The sequence below is a fragment of the Cervus canadensis genome, chromosome 19 (genome assembly GCF_019320065.1).
Source record: "Cervus canadensis isolate Bull #8, Minnesota chromosome 19, ASM1932006v1, whole genome shotgun sequence".
In the NCBI taxonomy this organism is placed as follows: Eukaryota; Metazoa; Chordata; class Mammalia; order Artiodactyla; family Cervidae; genus Cervus; species Cervus canadensis.
In genome coordinates this window covers 57,369,768-57,388,074 of record NC_057404.1, presented here as the reverse complement: position 1 = coordinate 57,388,074, position 18,307 = coordinate 57,369,768, and the positions used below count along the sequence as shown (strand labels likewise).

The following is an 18,307-nucleotide window of genomic DNA, read 5'->3' as shown; positions in this document are numbered from 1 at the left end:
TCCAACCAGTCCATCCTAAAGGAGATCAGTCCCGGGTGTTCATTGGAAGGACTGATGCTGAAGCTGAAACTCCAATACTTTGGCCACCTCATGCGAAGAGTTGAGTCACTGGAAAATACCCTGATGTTGGGAGGGATTGGGAGCAGGAAGAGAAGGGGACGACAGAGAATGAGATGGCTGGATGGCATCTCCCACTCGATGGACATGAGTCTGAGTAAACTCCGGGAGTTGGTGATGGACAGGGAGGCCTGGCATGCTGTGATTCATGGGGTCGCAAAGAGTCGGACACGACTGAGCGACTGAACTGAACTGAACTGAACTGAAGAGGAACTAAAGAGCCTCTTGATGAAGGTGATAGATGAGAGTGAGAAATATGGCTTGAATCTCAATATTCAGTAAACTAAGATCATGGCATCCAGTCCTATCACTTACTGGTCAAATAGAAGAGGAAACGTGGAAACAGTGACAGATTTCTTTTCTTGGACTCCAAAATCACTGTGGATAGTGACAGAACCCATGAAATTAAAATATGCTTGCTCCTTGGAAGGAAAGCTATGACAAACCTAGACAGCATATTACAAAACAGAGACAACACTTTGCCAACAAAGGTCCATATAGTCATAGCTATTGTTTTCCCAGTAGTCATGTATGTATGTCAGTGTTGAAACTTAAAGAAGGCTGAGTGACAAAGAATTGATGCTTTCAAATTGTAATACTAGAGAAGTCACTTGAGAGTCCCTTTTGAACAGCAAGGAGATCAAATCAGTCAATCCTAAAGGAAATAAACCCTGAATATTCATTGAAGAACTAATGCTGAAGCTGAAGCTTTAATACTTTGGCCACCTGATGAGAAGAGGTGACTCACTGGAAAAGACCTTGATTCTGGGAAAGATTGAGGGCAAAACAAGAAGGGGGTGGCAGAGGATGAGATGGTTAAATAGCATCACCAAAATGGACATGAATTTCAGCAAACTCTTTGAGATAGTGGTGGACAGAGAAGTGTTACTAGAGTGGTGGAATGGAGTGCTACTGTCCATGGGGTCACAAAGAGTTGGAAATGACATAGCAACTGAACAATAGCAACAACACATCTCCCAACTTGGATTTCTTAGTCGTGCATGGTCTGATGTAGTGACTGGGGAACAGAAAACTTCTGTGAAATCCTAATAGAAAATATATTTCACCCTGATAAGATGGTGAAGGTCATATTCAAAACTGTTCTTTGCCATTTTTCATGCATAGGGCTTGATACATAGTAAATATTGAACAAATATTTCTTATTAATATAAAATTGTAGAGACTCATCTCAATGCTACTGCTATTTAAAGATAAAAATGTAATTTAAGAGGAAGAAATGCATAGAGAAATCCTTAATAAAAATAGAAAATTTACCCTTTTTATTAAATGCAGTGTGTTTTGGGGAAAACTATGATTTCCATTGAGAAAAATAATAACATAAATGGATAGGACTTGAATAAAAGTGGAGTTGCTGTGTATTAGTTTAAATTTAAGATAAAGATTTTTGTTAATGTTCTACATAATCCTTATTTTTTGTCATGAGATGTGTTAGTAATTTTGTTTATAAAACTTCCCTCCTGTTTTTTGTAAGTGATTCTCCACCAGTTTCAAGACCTTTCTAATTTATGCCTTCCTAAATACTGTATACATTTATAAAATCTATTTTAGAGTGTGTTTTTCATGTGGCCATACTCAGCATTAATTCAGCTTGCTTAAAAATACTGGGCAACAAAATACCTCCACTGAATGCACTCGGAATGGCCATTGTGCCACTATTACAGATCTCCAGATATATCTTTTCATCCAGTTGACCCTCTCACACATTTATTGCAGGGGGGCATCACATAAATTTTATCTTATTTAGTGGAAATGTCTACTTGAATAAAAAGCAATGAAAATGAAACATAAGACAGGCAAGAAAATAAGAAGCTGCAAATACCAGATTATATGAGTTGTAGTACACTCTCTGTCTCCTGGGTCAGTCAGAAAAGTAACTAGAGGCAAGATGGCTATTTTGTATCAATATCAGAAGGCAGTTTGTAAAAGAGGGAGAAGTCTATTTGCTTTATATTGCATTTTAGAAACTGAAATAGTAAAATTCTCAATCATGAGATAATCAGAAAAGTTGTAAATTTGAAGGTTCAGGAAACATTCAATATAATGTCACTCATGACTCCACATAGTAGTTTTTGTTTGCCTTGTATTATGGAAAATACACAAGAGTTAGACAAAGCGTACATCATAATGGATAATCCTTGCATGTAAAATCCAAGTTTAGTAACAACCAAAGATGGTCAGTATTCAATAACCTTTATCAGGCTACAAGAAGTAGTTGTTACAAATCAAACTGAAAATATTTCTTCAGTCACATACAGGACATTATAATTACCAATATATCCACACTGGCCAAATCACTATTGCTGAGAATACTGCCCTTTTAAATGAACTCACCAACTGATAAAGTTCTTATCACAAGTCATCAAAATATTGACTAATAGATACAGTTAAGCAGAGTTCATCAGACAAGGAGGTGCTTTTCAGTATTCATTGAAATTGAATGAAATTTAGGTAAAAGAATATAAAATAAAAGAATAACAATTTTAAAAAATGAAATAAAATCAATTAAGTCTTCTACTAAATCAAAATTCAACTCTAATTCTAAAAGAAAAAAAGAAGCCTGGTTATCTGAAGCAGAAACTTTTCTTTACTAAGACGAAATAGATGAACTTACAAAATACAGTAGCCTTGTTTAATCACAGCAGGACAAATGAGGATATTCTCTCAGAACTCTTCTTAATTATATTTTCTGAAAAAGAAAATTGAAATAAATAAAATTAAAGGCTGAACTTTAAAACAGGAAAATAAAACAACTTTAAGGAAACTGAGATTGTGTAATGGAAAGATTCCGCTTGTACAAATTGTAAGTCTTTATAATAGGGAATGTTCTGAATGCCATTTGTACCAATATTCAGATCATGTGAAAGAATTTATATCACTTTCCAAACAGTCTCAAAATGTGTAAATACTTTACTATATTAAGCAGAGTCAGTTGGATTTTTATTTTGTAATAAAAAGTTCAAAACGAGCTCTTCCAGTGTAAGACATAAGAAGTCTGTTTATATAATTTGTGTGCTGCTGAATAACTAAGACACTGAGCTATAGCCCCAAAGACAGAGGACAAACTAAAAGATAAGATGAGAATATCTGGCTGCAGTTTAATACAGCTGTTTCATAACAGTAATTGGAAATTGATAGAATGTCTTAAATATATTGAGGATAAATGAAAAGGTGAGGCACTTAAAGGACAAGCAAGAGAATACTGCGTGAATCTAAGCAACTTTCACTTTGGTATCTTTATATATTCAAGCAGCACATCAAGAGGAAATATTCGCCAGCCACATAATTCAGTCTCTGTATCCCCAGGTACAACACAGTAATGAGTATCCTACCACTTATTTGTTATAGGGTCCACTCCAATAGAAGGCAAAGATGATTTTAATATGTGTTCCCTCAAAAGATGTATTTAAGAATGTTTACAGCAGTATTATTGAGAATAGACAAAATCTGGAAACAACTGGACTCAGTAATAGAATAAACAAAGTGTGAAATGTTTATGAAAAAATATTGAAGCTTTTGTTTGGCTGAAAGGGCTAAGAATGCCAATTGTCCATATAGTGAAGTGTCTTCAGTCAGTCTTTTAAGATCTCTCTGTATTTACTTATTTATTTTTAGAAAGAAAGATCATCAGATAGTATTTTTTCTTAATCAGGTAGTATTTTTAATAAACTGCAGTCAAAGAGGCTATTGTTGATCTTTCCAAGGAGTGCATAGAGTAACATTGTAGCTTTAGATAAAATATGTCATTTTCATATCAGCATTGTATCTATTTATAGAATCACTGTGCAGTGGAGAGGTATGAGCAGAGGTTGTGTAATACTTCCCTAAGAGCATGCCAACGGAATTATAATTTGGTTTATGGAAGTCAACTGCTTCCACTGGAAATACATTGTAACCACACATGGTAGAAACACCAAATTCAAACTCTGTATAACAAAGAGAATGTTAGAAAATTAGAGAAATAACAAGAACAGGAATAAAACTGTTTCCACAATAGAATAGTGTATAGACCAAGGAGTATTTCCTTCAACCTGCATTTTTCAATACAATTCTAAAAAGAAGCCACTGTGATTATATACGCTTACACTAATTTTCTTATACATTGTGCATTTTCAAATACTTCTAAATAAAATGTGTTAGCAATCAAATATTCACGAACAATCACAAATGGCATCTTTATAAATTAAAGAACAGTATCCTTCTTTTTTCCCAAAATAGTCCAATTACTGTCATTAGCTTTAATTATGGCTAACATTAGATATGTTTAAATTAAATTGAATAACTTGAAATTTTTCCATGTTTCAAATAACCATTTATACAGATAATCTAAATGAAATTGAGACATTAAGATCTGAGTTCCAAATACAGAATATTGTGAAATATCAATTGATCAATTAGTACAATGAAAAAAATAAAAGAAATGCTAGCAAACCGTAGAAAAGTTATGTTGTCATTAATTGCATGAGCAAGATAAGTATTACACATTCTGCTTCTTTACCATTTTGGGTTTCCCTTGTGGCTCAACTGGTAAAGAATCCACCTGCAGTGTGGGAGACCTGAGTTCGATCCCTGGGTTGGGAAGATCCCCTGGAGAAGGGAAAGGCTACCCACTCCAGTATTCTGGCCTGGAGAATTGCATGGACTGTATAGTCCATGGGGTCGCAAAGAGTCAGACACGACTGAGCAACTTTTACTTCATATCACTTGTTTCACCATTTTAGGTTTTCCAGCTGGTCTTCCATTTTCATAGATCAGTTCAGTTCAGTTGCTCAGTTGCGTCCGACTCTTTGCGACCCCATGGACTGCAGCACGCCAGGTCTCCCTGTCCATCATCAACTCCCGGAGTTTACTCAAACTCATGTCCACTGAGTCAGTGATGCCTTCCAACCATCTCATCCTCTGTGATCCCCTTCTCCCACCTTCAATCTTTCCCAGCATCAGGGTCTTTTCAAGTGAGTCACTTCTTGGCATCAGGTGGCCAAAGTACTGGAGTTTCAGTTTCAACATCAGTCCTTCCAATGGACACCCAGGACTGATCTCCTTTGGGATGGACTGGTTGGATCTCTTTGCACTCCAAGGGACTCTCAAGAGTCTTCTCCAACACCACAGTTCAAAAGCACTGATTCTTCAACACTCAGTTTTCTTTATAGTACAACTCTCACATCCATACATGATACTGGAAAAACCATAGCTTTGACTAGATGGACCTTTGTTGGCAAAGTAATGTCTTTGCTTTTTCGTAGACACCTGGCCAAAATTTACTTCTTTCTGTGTCATATGGAAAGAGGGACAATAAAGAGAAAAGAGAAAGGAAAGGGAGGGAGAAAAAAGGGAAAGAGAGTGAAAAGGAGAAAAAAAAAAAAAAACAAACAAAGCTCACATAAAGAGATGGACCTAGGGAAAGGAGAGGTTGAGACTAAACTCTGGTCACCAGCATGGTTCTTATATATCTGAGCATTTTGTGAAGTGGTATGAAAAATACCTTTGATGGTGACTGAAGAACATCCTGAGATATAACTAAGAGAATAAAAAATTGAATAGATAAGCTTATTCTTGAAATAAATTGTCTAGGCAGAAGTGGGGCAATGTCAAGATTTAATCAACAGATGGTACATAATGATTAGACAGGAGATTTGCCTTCCAAACCACTCCCTGTGACTGTTGCAGATGCTTTAGGAGGGAGGGAGAATGTAAGTTAGAGATGAAATTATTGTTTCACTGAAAACATAGACTCATTGTTTTCTCAGATCAAGCCTAGCACATCTCAGGGTATCTACTCATTGCAAACATTTATATTTTATATTTTTAGTATAAGTGTTTGATCCCAAATAGTTGATGTGCATATTTATTATGACCAACTTTCAATAAATGGGATAAATTGCTCTGTTAGGGTAGAAAGATCAATATACATCACTCTATTTGGATTTACAAAGAAATAGTAAGTTTAATAAACTAAAGGTTTGATACTCAAAATATAATATTGATCTTAGAACACCTATCAAAACATGTGCTTCTAAAGCAGAGACAGAGATCCAAACTGATACATCCATCAACTTTTCTATAATTCTCTTTTTATTTTTTATTTGATCTTCTTGAACTACCTACCTACTTATCTAATCTAGCATGTATGAATACATGCATGCATATTCATACAATTAAAAAATCTCTCACTGGTGTTAGTGCAATGGCTTTATTTAATATATTTTATGGTAGTTTGTACTATTTGCTTTTTGTTTACTGCAGCATAAAAAAAAATATTGCTGAATTCTTATTTAAATTTGGAAGGTGCTTTAATTCTGATATGAATCATTATGTAAGTATGTTTACATTCAGAAAACTAAGATCATGGCATCCAATCCCATCATTTCATGGCAAATAAATGAGGAAACAGTGGAAACAGTGACTGACTTTACTTTTCTGGGCTCCAAAATCACTGCAGATGGTGATTGCAGCCATGAAATTAAAAGACACTCTTTGGAAGGAAAGTTATGACCAACTTAGACAACATATTAAAAAACAGAGACATTACATTGCCAACAAAGGCCCATCTAGTCAAGACTATGGTTTTTCCAGTGGTCATGTATGGATGTGAGAGTTGGACTATAAAGAGGGCTGAGCACCGAATAATTGATGCTTTTGAACTGTGGTGTTGGAGAAGACTCTTGAGAGTCCCTTGGACTGCAAGGAGATCCAACCAGTCCATCCTAAAGGAGATCAGTCCTGGGTGTTCATTGGAAGGACTGATGCTGAAGCTGAAACTCCAATACTTTGGCCACCTCATGCAAAGAGCAGACTTATTTGTAAAGACCCCGATGCTGGGAAAGATTGAAAGCAGGAGGAAAAGGGGACGACAGAAGATGAGATGGTTGGATGGCATCACCGTCTCAATGGACATGGGTTTGGATAGACTCTGGGAGTTGGTGATGGACAGGGAGGCCTGGCGTGCTGCAGTCCGTGGGGTCACAAAGGATCGGACATGACTGAGTGACTGAACTGAACTGAACTGAATGAGTAATTAATAATCCAAAGGTAAATATTAACTTAAACTTAAATCAGAAATTACTGTATAATGATCCATTCATCTTATCACAAGAATTGCTAATTTTTAGTGTGAAAATTTGGTCAGTACCAAAATTGCATGCTGTGTTAAAGTTTCTGCTTCTTTCCAATATAGGTTATATATTATAACATATCAAATTATTTTATTGTTTTCCCTAGATATTACAAATGCAATAAAATTTATGATAAGTTTATTAGAATGCAGTGTTTTCAATAGGTTTATTTTATTATAACAGAAAAGTGGAAGACTTTACACAAAAATGAAGAGAAAATTATTTAAAAAATCAAAAATACCTTTAAATAACAAGAATTAAATGACCAAAAAGGAAAAAAGAGAGAGAACCTCAGAGCTATTCTCTTTAGCAGAATGTAATATGAATCATCATCGATGGATGGAATACTACATTATCCCCCACCTCCATGTCTGCAATGATTAGTGACTTTCAAGGAAAACTATCAATATTGGGGGAAAAAATCCTGAAAAAAAAACCTTCAAGTCAAATGGGTTCTCTTAAAAATCTCAAAATGCAGACATATTTTCAAATATTCATCTAAGAGCCACTTTTACAGAACAATTATCCATTTCATTTGACTCTACAAAAAATAGCTCAGATTTTGGGTATTTGTTATATTTCATTTTTTTCAAATGAATAGAATTTGGAACATTTCCTACTCAAATGAATAGAAAAAAGAACATTCGAGTTCCTTTATGCAAAGAACCTTGTAGTTCTAATTTCTTCATATATAAAATCTCTGAATCAGTAATTGAGAATGAACAAAATCAATTATGGTCAGTGGGTAAACATGAATAAAGTGAAATGGACAGTTACAGTATTAGGTACTAAAGATTAAAATCTAATTTGAAAAGATCAGTAACTATTTTTGTTGAACAGACATAAAATGAAAATAACAGACGATATGTTCTTGAACATATAATATGCATAATTTGGTTTTTGACAGGGCAACTCTGTACAGAAGATCATCCAAAATATTTTACAAGTTATAATGGAAATTTTCTCCATTTGGCAAAGATCATAGTAAAACTTGATATTATGAAAGTGTTTATGTAGACTCCATACACTGTTTTATGTGTATGAAGTATGTTTTAAGTACTATGACACATAGTTTAAGGAATGCTATATAAAAAAGAATATTTATTGTAATGAATTACTTGCAATAAAGTATATTTATTATAATGAATTATTCTTTTTAAAGCAAATGCTAAATGTTACTCAATTTAGTTATAACTCATACTATAAACACTACATAACAAAGAATTTGATCATTTGAAGTTTGACTGTTTTTTTAATTAACTTATTTTTTACTGAAGGATAATTGCTTTTATGTAAAAACATTTCTGAGAATTTTTTCAGGAGATATAGCAATATGGTACAATTTTTTTTAATTCTTAAAATTCTGAATCTATGGGGGAAAATGATGGCTAAGTGGACACCATAGCTACCACAAAATACACAGAAAGCCTAAGAGATTTCAGTATAATTTTGATTTCAGAAGAAGGTAATCAAAAGAAAATTTTGAAGAATTATACACTTCCTTCTTTGGCTGTCCAGTCTGGAAGTATGAATATTTAAAAAAAAACAAAAACACAGCAAACATTTCTTTGAACATCCCTGACTTTCCCTTATAAGTTTGAAGATCTTAGTAACTTTCCTTGGCTTCAATTAAATTTTGGATGGCTTGAATATTTGCCAGTCATAAACACTAAAGTATTGCAAATAATCCTTGGGTAAGTTAAATTGAAGCCTGCGTGCATGCTCAACCATTCAGTCAGGTTGGACTCTTTGTGACCCTGTGAACTGTAGCCCACCAGGCTCCTCTGTCCATGGAATTTCCCTGGCAAGAATACTGGGGTGGGTTGCCATTTCCTCTTCCAGGGGGTCTTCCCGGTCCAGGGATAAAGCCATGTCTCCTGTGGCTCCTGCACCAGCAGGCAAAATCTTTACCACTGAGCCACCTGGGAATCCCAAATGGATGTCTGTACACTACTAAAAACTGAAAGCTATCATACGATGCTTCATATAAATCTCTTGATAGCAAAGGCCATGAAAGGTGGTGCACCTTCCAAAATATCTAATTTTAAATTCATGTGCCAACTCTGTATGCTGTTCCAAGTAAAACCAGCATGTTAGAGCAGGACAAATGTTGACTTGTGACAAACCAGAGGGTAAATATTGTAGGTTGCATGCTGCATATTGTCTCTGTTATGTTGCATATCCCATGTGTGTATATTTACAATTCTTTAAAAACATTAAAAAAAAAAAATTCTTAGCTTCTGGGCCATACAAAATAGGCCATAGTTTACCAGTTTATGCTTCAGAGTTTTGCTAATACACTTGTCATTAGCCATATATAAATTTAAATTTAAGCAAAAATTAAATCATATTAAGAATTATCATATTCTCAATAATTCCAAGTTTCAATAGCCACATGTGGCTAGCAGCAACTGTAATGACCACTGCAGGGAAAAAGCAGGTCAAGAAAGTTCTACTGGACAGTACTGATTTAGAGAAGGAAAAAAAACGCAAAAACTTAGTGCACACGTGTGTGTGTGTGTGTGTGTGTATTCCTTAAAAACATTAGGAAAAATCAAAGCAAAAATGGCTGACTCTGTTGACATTGATACTAACCTCTGCTATGTGGAAAATACCAGAATTAAAAAGATACCTTAATTTGACTATGAATTCCATTGTTAGTCTGCTTTTTATCCAAAATCAGAATCCATATTAAAATGCCAAATCATGTCTCTTTTAAATAATAGAATAATTCATACTTTAAGGGAACATTTTATAATGTTAAAAATAATAAATTTCTCATTATTTTAGGTCAATGCTTTTTCCATTTTAATGGATATATATATCATGAAGGGACATTTTTAACATGCAAATTCTGATTCAGTAGGTCTAAAGTGTACCATAAATTCTGCATTTCTAACAAGTTCTTTTTTATTTTTTTTTTTCATTTATTTGTATTAGTTGGAGGCTAATTACTTTACAATGTTGTAGTGGTTTTTGCCATACATTGACATGCATCAGCCATGGATTTACATGTGTTCCCCATCCCGATCCCCCCTCCCGCCTCCCTCCCCATCTCATCCCTCTGGGTCATCCCAGTGCACCAGCCCCGAGCACTTGTCTCATGCATCCAACCTGGGCTGGTGGTCTATTTCAGCCTTGATAGTATACTTGTTTCAATGCTGTTCTCTCAGAACATCCCACCCTCACCTTCTCCCACAGAGTCCCAAAGTCTGTTCTGTACATCTGTGTCTCTTTTTCTGTTTTTCATATAGGGTTATCATTACCATCTTTTTAAATTCCATATATATGAGTTAGTATACTGTATTGGTGTTTATCTTTCTGGCTTACTAACAAGTTCTTAAGTGATGCTGAAACTGTTGGTTCTTGGACATACTGTATAGCAAGTTTAAAGATGATGCATGCAATTTGGTGAACTCTGGTAAGTATGAATGAAAACTATGAAATAATATTGACTAGACCTAGCAATATTATATATTATGAGAAATTACATCAGGAACTAAAAATCTTAAGTTGTTTTTTTTAAACATAGCATGATATTCATTGAAGTACTATAAAATGTTACAGATAATTTACTGAATGCTTTAAAATGTTTTCTCAGAATATACTGAACATTTTCAGTATCATTGCCAAATGTAAATGTAGCCTCAAAATTGAGATTATTAGAACAATTTGTATGGAAAACAACATTAAATATAAAAAAAAAATTCAACATTGGAGCAATAAGTATTGGAAGTGTTCAATTGGAACACAATTGGAATATTGAATTGTGAATTTTGATTCCTATAACAAGTTTTCAGAGGCTTGAATCTGATGCTGTGTGCCTCTGACAAAAGTCGAGATCAATAAGGATATAAAATAACGTTACCCATATCTTACAGCATAATTAGGCTACAGTGATTAAACCTTAAATACCATGTAAATGAACATTTGAAATCAACATTGATAACTTCTAGTACTTTCATAAAAAGAGTCAGGTTAAGAGTACAGAAGTGGGGTAAATTGAGTCCCAGTGTTGATGCAACATAGATAACATCAATTAGTATTCACAGTTTTAAGTACAGAAAAAGATGATTTAAGAAAAGAGAAAAAAAATGAAGAAGGAAAACATTGGAGCAACATTATCAACAAAGTAATGGGAGATAATAAGTTTACTGATGAGCAAGTTGAGTTTGGGCTTCCCCAATAGCTCAGCAGGAGCTGAGCTCATCCACCTACAATGCAGGAGATGTGAGTTTGATTCTTGGGTCGGGAAGATTGCCTGGAAAAGGAAATGGCAACTCGCTTCAGTATTCTTGCTTAAAAAATCCCATGGACAGAGAAGCCTGGTGGGCTACAGTGCAAAGAGTCACAAAGAGCTGGACACAACTGAGCAACTAAGTGCACATACACACACAAATTGAGTTTAGGCACCGAGGCTTAGGAAAACAATACTAAACTTGCAAGAACTCAGGCAGTCCTGTGCTCGTGAGTCTGCCTTAAGGTAGAATGTGAGCTTCAGCGGAAAAATCTGATTTAAATAAAGCAGCATGTATTTTATTTATGTATTTGTGAACCTAGCCCAAAGGATAAGTTGGGATATTTTTGGAAGAATAGTAAGGACGGGTTATGAATTTATATACAGTAGAAATATAATTAAACTAAAAAGGGAAAAAAGAAATAGAAGGAAAATACTAGCCTACTTACTGTATAGGAAGAATCAAATGTTGGATATTACTTAATGCTAATGCTAACAAACCAAATAGTAGAAAGACAAGTGAGGGTGAAGCATTGTAACAAGTCTTAGAACAAATATAATCACTAGAGAAAAGATGCAAATCTTGTGAAATACATTATATTTATATAATGTAAATTAATGCAATGATGCTTACTTCACTTTTGGATTTTTTGATAAAATTATATTTAATTCTCTTTTATGTCTAAATGCCACCACTAAACAAAATTGATTCAGAAAGACCAACTATACGAAAGATGTACAAAAATATTCCAGCCAATGCAAATCAAACAAAATGCCAGCAAAATAACATTAGCTTTAAATTCTTATGTAAAAAAAAAGCAAAATTCAGATCCAAAGCCACTAAAACAGGCAACAAAGCACATTTGATAATGTTAAAGACCAAAAATCATATTGAATTTTTAAGTTACAAACATCTGAACACAATAACACCAAGTGAAGTGAAAGTCAGTCAGATGTTTCCAATTTTTGCAAACCCATTGACTATTCAGCCCATGCAATTCTCCAGGCCAGAATACTGGAGTGGGTAGCCTTTCCCTTCTCCAGGGGATCTTCCCAACCCAGGGATCAAACCCAGGTCTCCTACATTGCAGGCAGATTCTTTACCAGCTGAGCCACAAGGGAGGCCTGATAACACCAAACTACCTTCAAAATAAACACATAAGTCAATTTAGGAAGAAACTGATACAAAAACATTAATCTACAAGACTTTCAGGCCAAGAAGCAAGTGGGAAACATAATTTTAAAATATACATATATACAATTTATACATTAATTTATAGGATTTTATTAGGATGAGTTAGCTTATAAGTGTTTTTCATACATCCTCCAAAAATACACATCGTTTTCATGCCATTAAGAAGTGATCACATACTATGTCATTAAATAACCTTAGCATGTCTCAAACAAATAATATAAATAATATTTCCTAGTCACAAATCAATAAAACTAAAAATTAATAAAGAAAACTAAAAGTCTCTGTCACACCAATTTTTAAAAAAATATTATTTATACAATTCTATTAAGAAGGAAAATTTTATGAAAACTTAAAATGTCAGAATACCTGGGATATAACAAAAGCATTAATTAAAAAGCTGGTGCTTTGGGACAACCCAGAGGGATGGGTGGGGAGGAAGATGGGAGGATGGGGTACAGGCTGGTGAGACACATGTACACACATAGATGATTCATGTTGATGTATGGCAAAATCCACCACAGCATTGTAAAGTGATTAGGCTCCAATTAAAATAAATAAATTATATTTTTAAAAGAAAATGATATCTTTGAATACATAGGTCAGTACACAAATATAAAATAAAAATAATTGTGCGTGTGTGTGTATTAAGTCTTTTCAGTTAGGTATGGCACTGTGTGGCCCTATGGACTTTGGCTTGTCAGGCTCCTCTGTCCATGGGATTATCCAGGCAAGAACACTAGAGTAGGTTACCATGTACCCTTTAGGGGATCATCCCAATCCAGGAACTGAACCCATGTCTCTTACACCTCCTACATAGGATGATGGGCTCTTCACCACTAGCACCACCTGGGAAGCCACCCTAGAAATATATATCAAATATTAAATGCAAAGTTTTGGAAAAAAGTAGCCAAAATAAATGAAGAAAAAAATAAAGATAATTAAAAATTAGATTTAAAAAAAAATTAAAGGGGTAACAATCATCTTTTGAGAAACAAATAATAAAACATCAAAATTATAAACTAAGTTAAAGAACTATTTAACATCACAGTAATCCAAGTCTGTGCCTCAACCACTAATGCTGAAGAAGTCCAATGGTGCTATGAAGGCCTACAAGACCTTCTAGAACTAACACCAAAAAAAGAGAGATGTCCATTTCATCATAAGGGGTTGGAATGCAAAAGTAGGAAGTCAAGATATACCTGGAGTAACAGGCAAATTTGGACCTGGAGTACAAAATGAAGCAGGGCAAAGTTTAACAGAGTTTTACTGAGAGAATGCACTGGTCAAGCAAACACCCTTTTCCAACAACACAAGAGAGGACTGTGTACATGAACATCACCAGATGGTCAATACTGAAATCAGATTGATTATATTCTTTGCTCCTGAAGATGGAGAATCTCTATACACTCAGCAAAAGGAAGACTGGGAGCTGACCATTACTCACATCATGAGCTCCTTTTTGCACAATTCAGATTTAAATTGAAGAAACAATGGAAAACCACTAAGCCATTCATATAAGACCTAAATCAAATCCCTTGTGATTATATGATGGAAGTGACAAATAGATTCCAGGGATTATATCTGATAGAGTGCCTAAAGAAATATGGATGGAGGTTCATAACATTTTACAGGAGGTGGTGATCAAAATCATCCCCAAGAAAAAGAAATGGAAAAAAGGCAAAATGGTTGTCTTAGGAGGGCTTACAAACAGCTGAGAAAAGAAGTGAAAAACAATGGACAAAAGGGAAGATATATCGATCTGAATGCAGAGATCCAAAAAAAAAAAAAAAAAAAAAAAAAGAAAGGAGAGATAAGAAAGTAAGCAATGCAAAGAAAGAGGAAAACAATAGAATGGGAAAAAGACTAGAAATCTCTTCAAGAAAATGAGAGATACCAAAGGAATATTTTATGCAAAGATGGGCACAATAAGGGACAGAAATCATATGGACTAATAGAAGCAGAAGATATTAAGAAGAGGTGGAAAAAATACACAGAAGTGTTCAAAAGGTCTTACTGATCCAGATAACCATGGTGGTGTGATCAGTCTCCTAGGCCAGATATCCTGGAGTGTGAAGTCAAGTGGGCCTTAGGAAGTATTACTATGAATAAAGCTAGTGGAGGAGATGAAACTCCCGCTGAGCTATTCTAAATCCTAAATGGTGATGATGTTAAAGTGCTTCATTCCTTATATCAGCAAATCTGGAAAATTCAGTAGTTGCCATAGGAGTGGAAAAGGTCAGTTTTCATTGTAATCCCAAAGAAAGGCAATGCCAAAGAATGTTCAAACCACGGCATAATTGTGCTCGTCTCACATGCTACCAAGGTAATGTTAAAAGTCCTTCAAGCTAGGCTTCAACAGTATGTGAACTGAAAACTCCCAGATATACTAGCTGTATTTAGAAAAGGCAGAGGAACCAGAAATTCAATTGCCAACATCCATTGGATCATAGAAAAGGCAAGAGACTTCCAGGAAAACATCTATTTCTAATTCATTGACTAGGCTAAAGCTTTTCACTGTGTGGATCCAGCAAACTGTGGAAAATTCTTAAAGAGATGTGAGCACCAGACAACCTTACCTGCCTCCAGAGAAACCCAGATGCAGGTCAAGAAACAACAATTAAAACTGGACATGGAATGATGGACTGGTTCAAAATTGGGAAAGGGGTATGTCAAGTCACCCTGCTTATTTAACTTATCAGCAGAGTACATCATTTGAAATGCTGGGCTGGATAAAGCATAAGCTATAATCAAGATTGTCAGGAGACATATCAATAACATCAGGTATGCAGATGACACCACCCAAATGGCAGAAAGCACAGAGGAACTAAAAATCCTCTGATGAAGGTAAAAGAGGAGAGTGAAAAATCTGGCATAAACTCAACATTTAAAAAATGAAGATCAGGGCATCCTCTCCTAGCTCTTCATGACAACTATATGGGGGGGAAAAATAAAGCAAAATGCAAGGAGTAACAGACTTTAACTTCCTGCACTCCAAAATTACTGTGAATGATGATTGCAGACATGAAATTAAAAGACACTTGATCTTTGGAAGAAAATATATGACAAACCCACACAGTGTATTAAAAAGAAGAGAGATCACTTTGCCAAAAAAGATCCATATAGTCAGGCTATGACTTTTTTCAGTAGTCATGTAGAGATGTGGGAGTTGGACCATAAAGAAGGCTGAGCTCTGAAGAATTGATGCTTTCAAACTGTGGTGCTGGGGGAGAGTCTTTAGAGTCCCTTGGACAGCAAGGAGAGAAAACATGTCTATCCTAAAGGAAATCAACCCTGAATAGTCTTTGGAAGGACAGATGCTGAAGCTGAAGCTGAAGGTCCAATACTTTGGCCACCTGATACAAAGAGTTGACTCATTGGAAAAGACCCTGATGCTGGGAAAGATTGAGGCAGGAGGAGAAGTGGATAAGATGGTTGGATGGCATCATACACTCAACGGACATGAGTTTGTGAAAACTCCAGGAGATAGTGAAGGACAGGAAAGCCTTCTGCAGTTCATGTGGCCAGACAGAGTCAGACACAACTGAGCAACTGAACAACAGAAACAACAAAGCTATTGAATAGAAAACAAAATCTCAATGACATCACCTGAGAAGGGGATAACCTTTGAAACTGATAATGTTCAAAAATCTTAAGACTTTCTTCACAATTTATGCAAATTTGTAACTCTGGCTTAAATGAATAATTTCATGAGAAAATATATTTTTAAAATATTGAATGAAGCAGACAACAAAAGCTTAGGTGTAGCTATCTCTATAGAAAATGTAAAATTATAAAACAAAGATACAACACACAGATGAACCATGCTCATATATTTTCACAAGTGAAATCAATCAAAGTTTCAAAATAATGCCAAGAATACTTAAGTTGTTACTGAGAACACAAATATTTTAAAATTACTTTTATGAAGTGAATATAATAGTACTAAAGCTTGATGAAATTGCACCACATAAGAAAACTACAGTTCAATCTATATATGTCCATTCATGAAAAAATAATAAGTAAAATATTAGTAAGTAGAATCCAACTGCACATTTTAAAACAATGCATCAGTATCAAGTGGGATTTATTCCAGGAATGCAAGGTAGTTCAGTATTATAAAATACATTGACAATATTCATCATATAAACAGACCCTTGGAGAAACATTTTATGGTCATCTTAAGTTATGAATATGTTTTTGCTTTCAACACTCACTTTTAATAAGAAAATTATGAATAGAAGTTGATAACTACATACTTAACAATGTAAAATATATACACCTCATCCAAAAGTCATTGTAAATCCCACTCTACATTGTAATCTCAGAGTGACCATCAAGTTCATGAGACACAAATAAACTTTCACCAAGACCAGCTTTTAGCTAAAAGGGACATTGTTTGCTAAAAGGTACAAAATTTCCGTCACAAGGTGAATAAGATCTGACGATGGTGACTATAGTTGATAACACTGTATTGCTTCATTGAAAGGTGCTAAAGCAGAACTTAAATAGTCTCATACCCACACATAAAGCAACCATGTAAGGTAACAGATCTTAATTAAATAAAAGGGAGAATTATTTCACAATGCATCTGTTTGCCAAACCATCATGCTCTTCACTTTAAATGTCTTACAATGTTATTTGTCAATTATATCTCAGGAAAGCTGTAAAACAAGAAAGGAATAATGGATATATAACAGCCAACACAGCATACACAAGAGGATTGCAAATTCCAGTCAACAATCATTTCTAGGATGCAGATGTTAGAAATGTGGCTAGGTATGTAGGGATGGGGCTGAAACGGTGTGAACTTCTCAGCTCAGGGAAGCCAGTGGTTTTGGTGGCCCTTGGTTTTATACTCTCTTGCCATCTCTTGTGCTGTGTGCTACACATCATGAATTACTACAAACAAAACACGATTCCAAATACTTTGCACAGTATACCCAGTCTAGTAAATGGAAATTTACATTTATGTTGATCTGGTATACTGCTATTTATCCCCTTGAGTTAATGTTACAAACCTAGACAGCATATTAAAAACCAGAAACATCACTTTGCTGACAAAGTTCTGTATGGTTTTCCCAGCAGTTATGTAAGGATGTGAGAATTGGACCATCAAGAAGGCTGATCCCCAAAGAATTGATGCTTTCAAACTGTGATGCTGGAGAAGACCCCTGAGAGCCCCTTGGACTGCAAGGAGATCAAACCAGTCAATCATAAAGGAAATCGACCCTGAATATTCATTGGAAAGACTGATTTTGAAGCTCAAGCTCAAGCTACCTGATGTGAAAGGTGACTCACTGGAAAAGACCTTGATGCTGGGAAAGACTGAGGGCAGGAGGAGAAGTAGGTGGTTGAGGATGAAGTGGTTAAATAGCATCACCACCTCAATGGATATGGATTTGCACCTACTCCAGGAAATAGTGAAGGACAGAGGAGCCTGGAGGGCTGCAATCTCTGGGGTCAAAAAGCGTGAGACATGACTTAGTGACTGAACAATAGCAGCAACAACTTTACAAAAATTTAAATAAGGCCTTTTAGTTAGTAGGGTCAAATAATTCATTTTGCTTTTGTTCCCAACCCATTTGTTCCAGGCAAAACATTAATAGAGAATTATAAAGTTTTCTCATG

At 35.0% G+C, this 18,307-nt stretch overlaps 1 protein-coding gene across 1 annotated transcript in view; it reads right to left on the bottom strand.

Moving 5' to 3' along the window:
- MARCHF1 (membrane associated ring-CH-type finger 1) overlaps nucleotides 1-18,307 on the bottom strand; it is an 816,302-nt gene that overhangs the window by 747,007 nt on the left and 50,988 nt on the right. The window contains exon 2 of the mRNA XM_043438370.1: nucleotides 2,750-2,824. The gene's annotated coding sequence lies outside the window, so the exon portion shown is untranslated. The remainder of the gene's footprint in view (nucleotides 1-2,749; nucleotides 2,825-18,307) is intronic.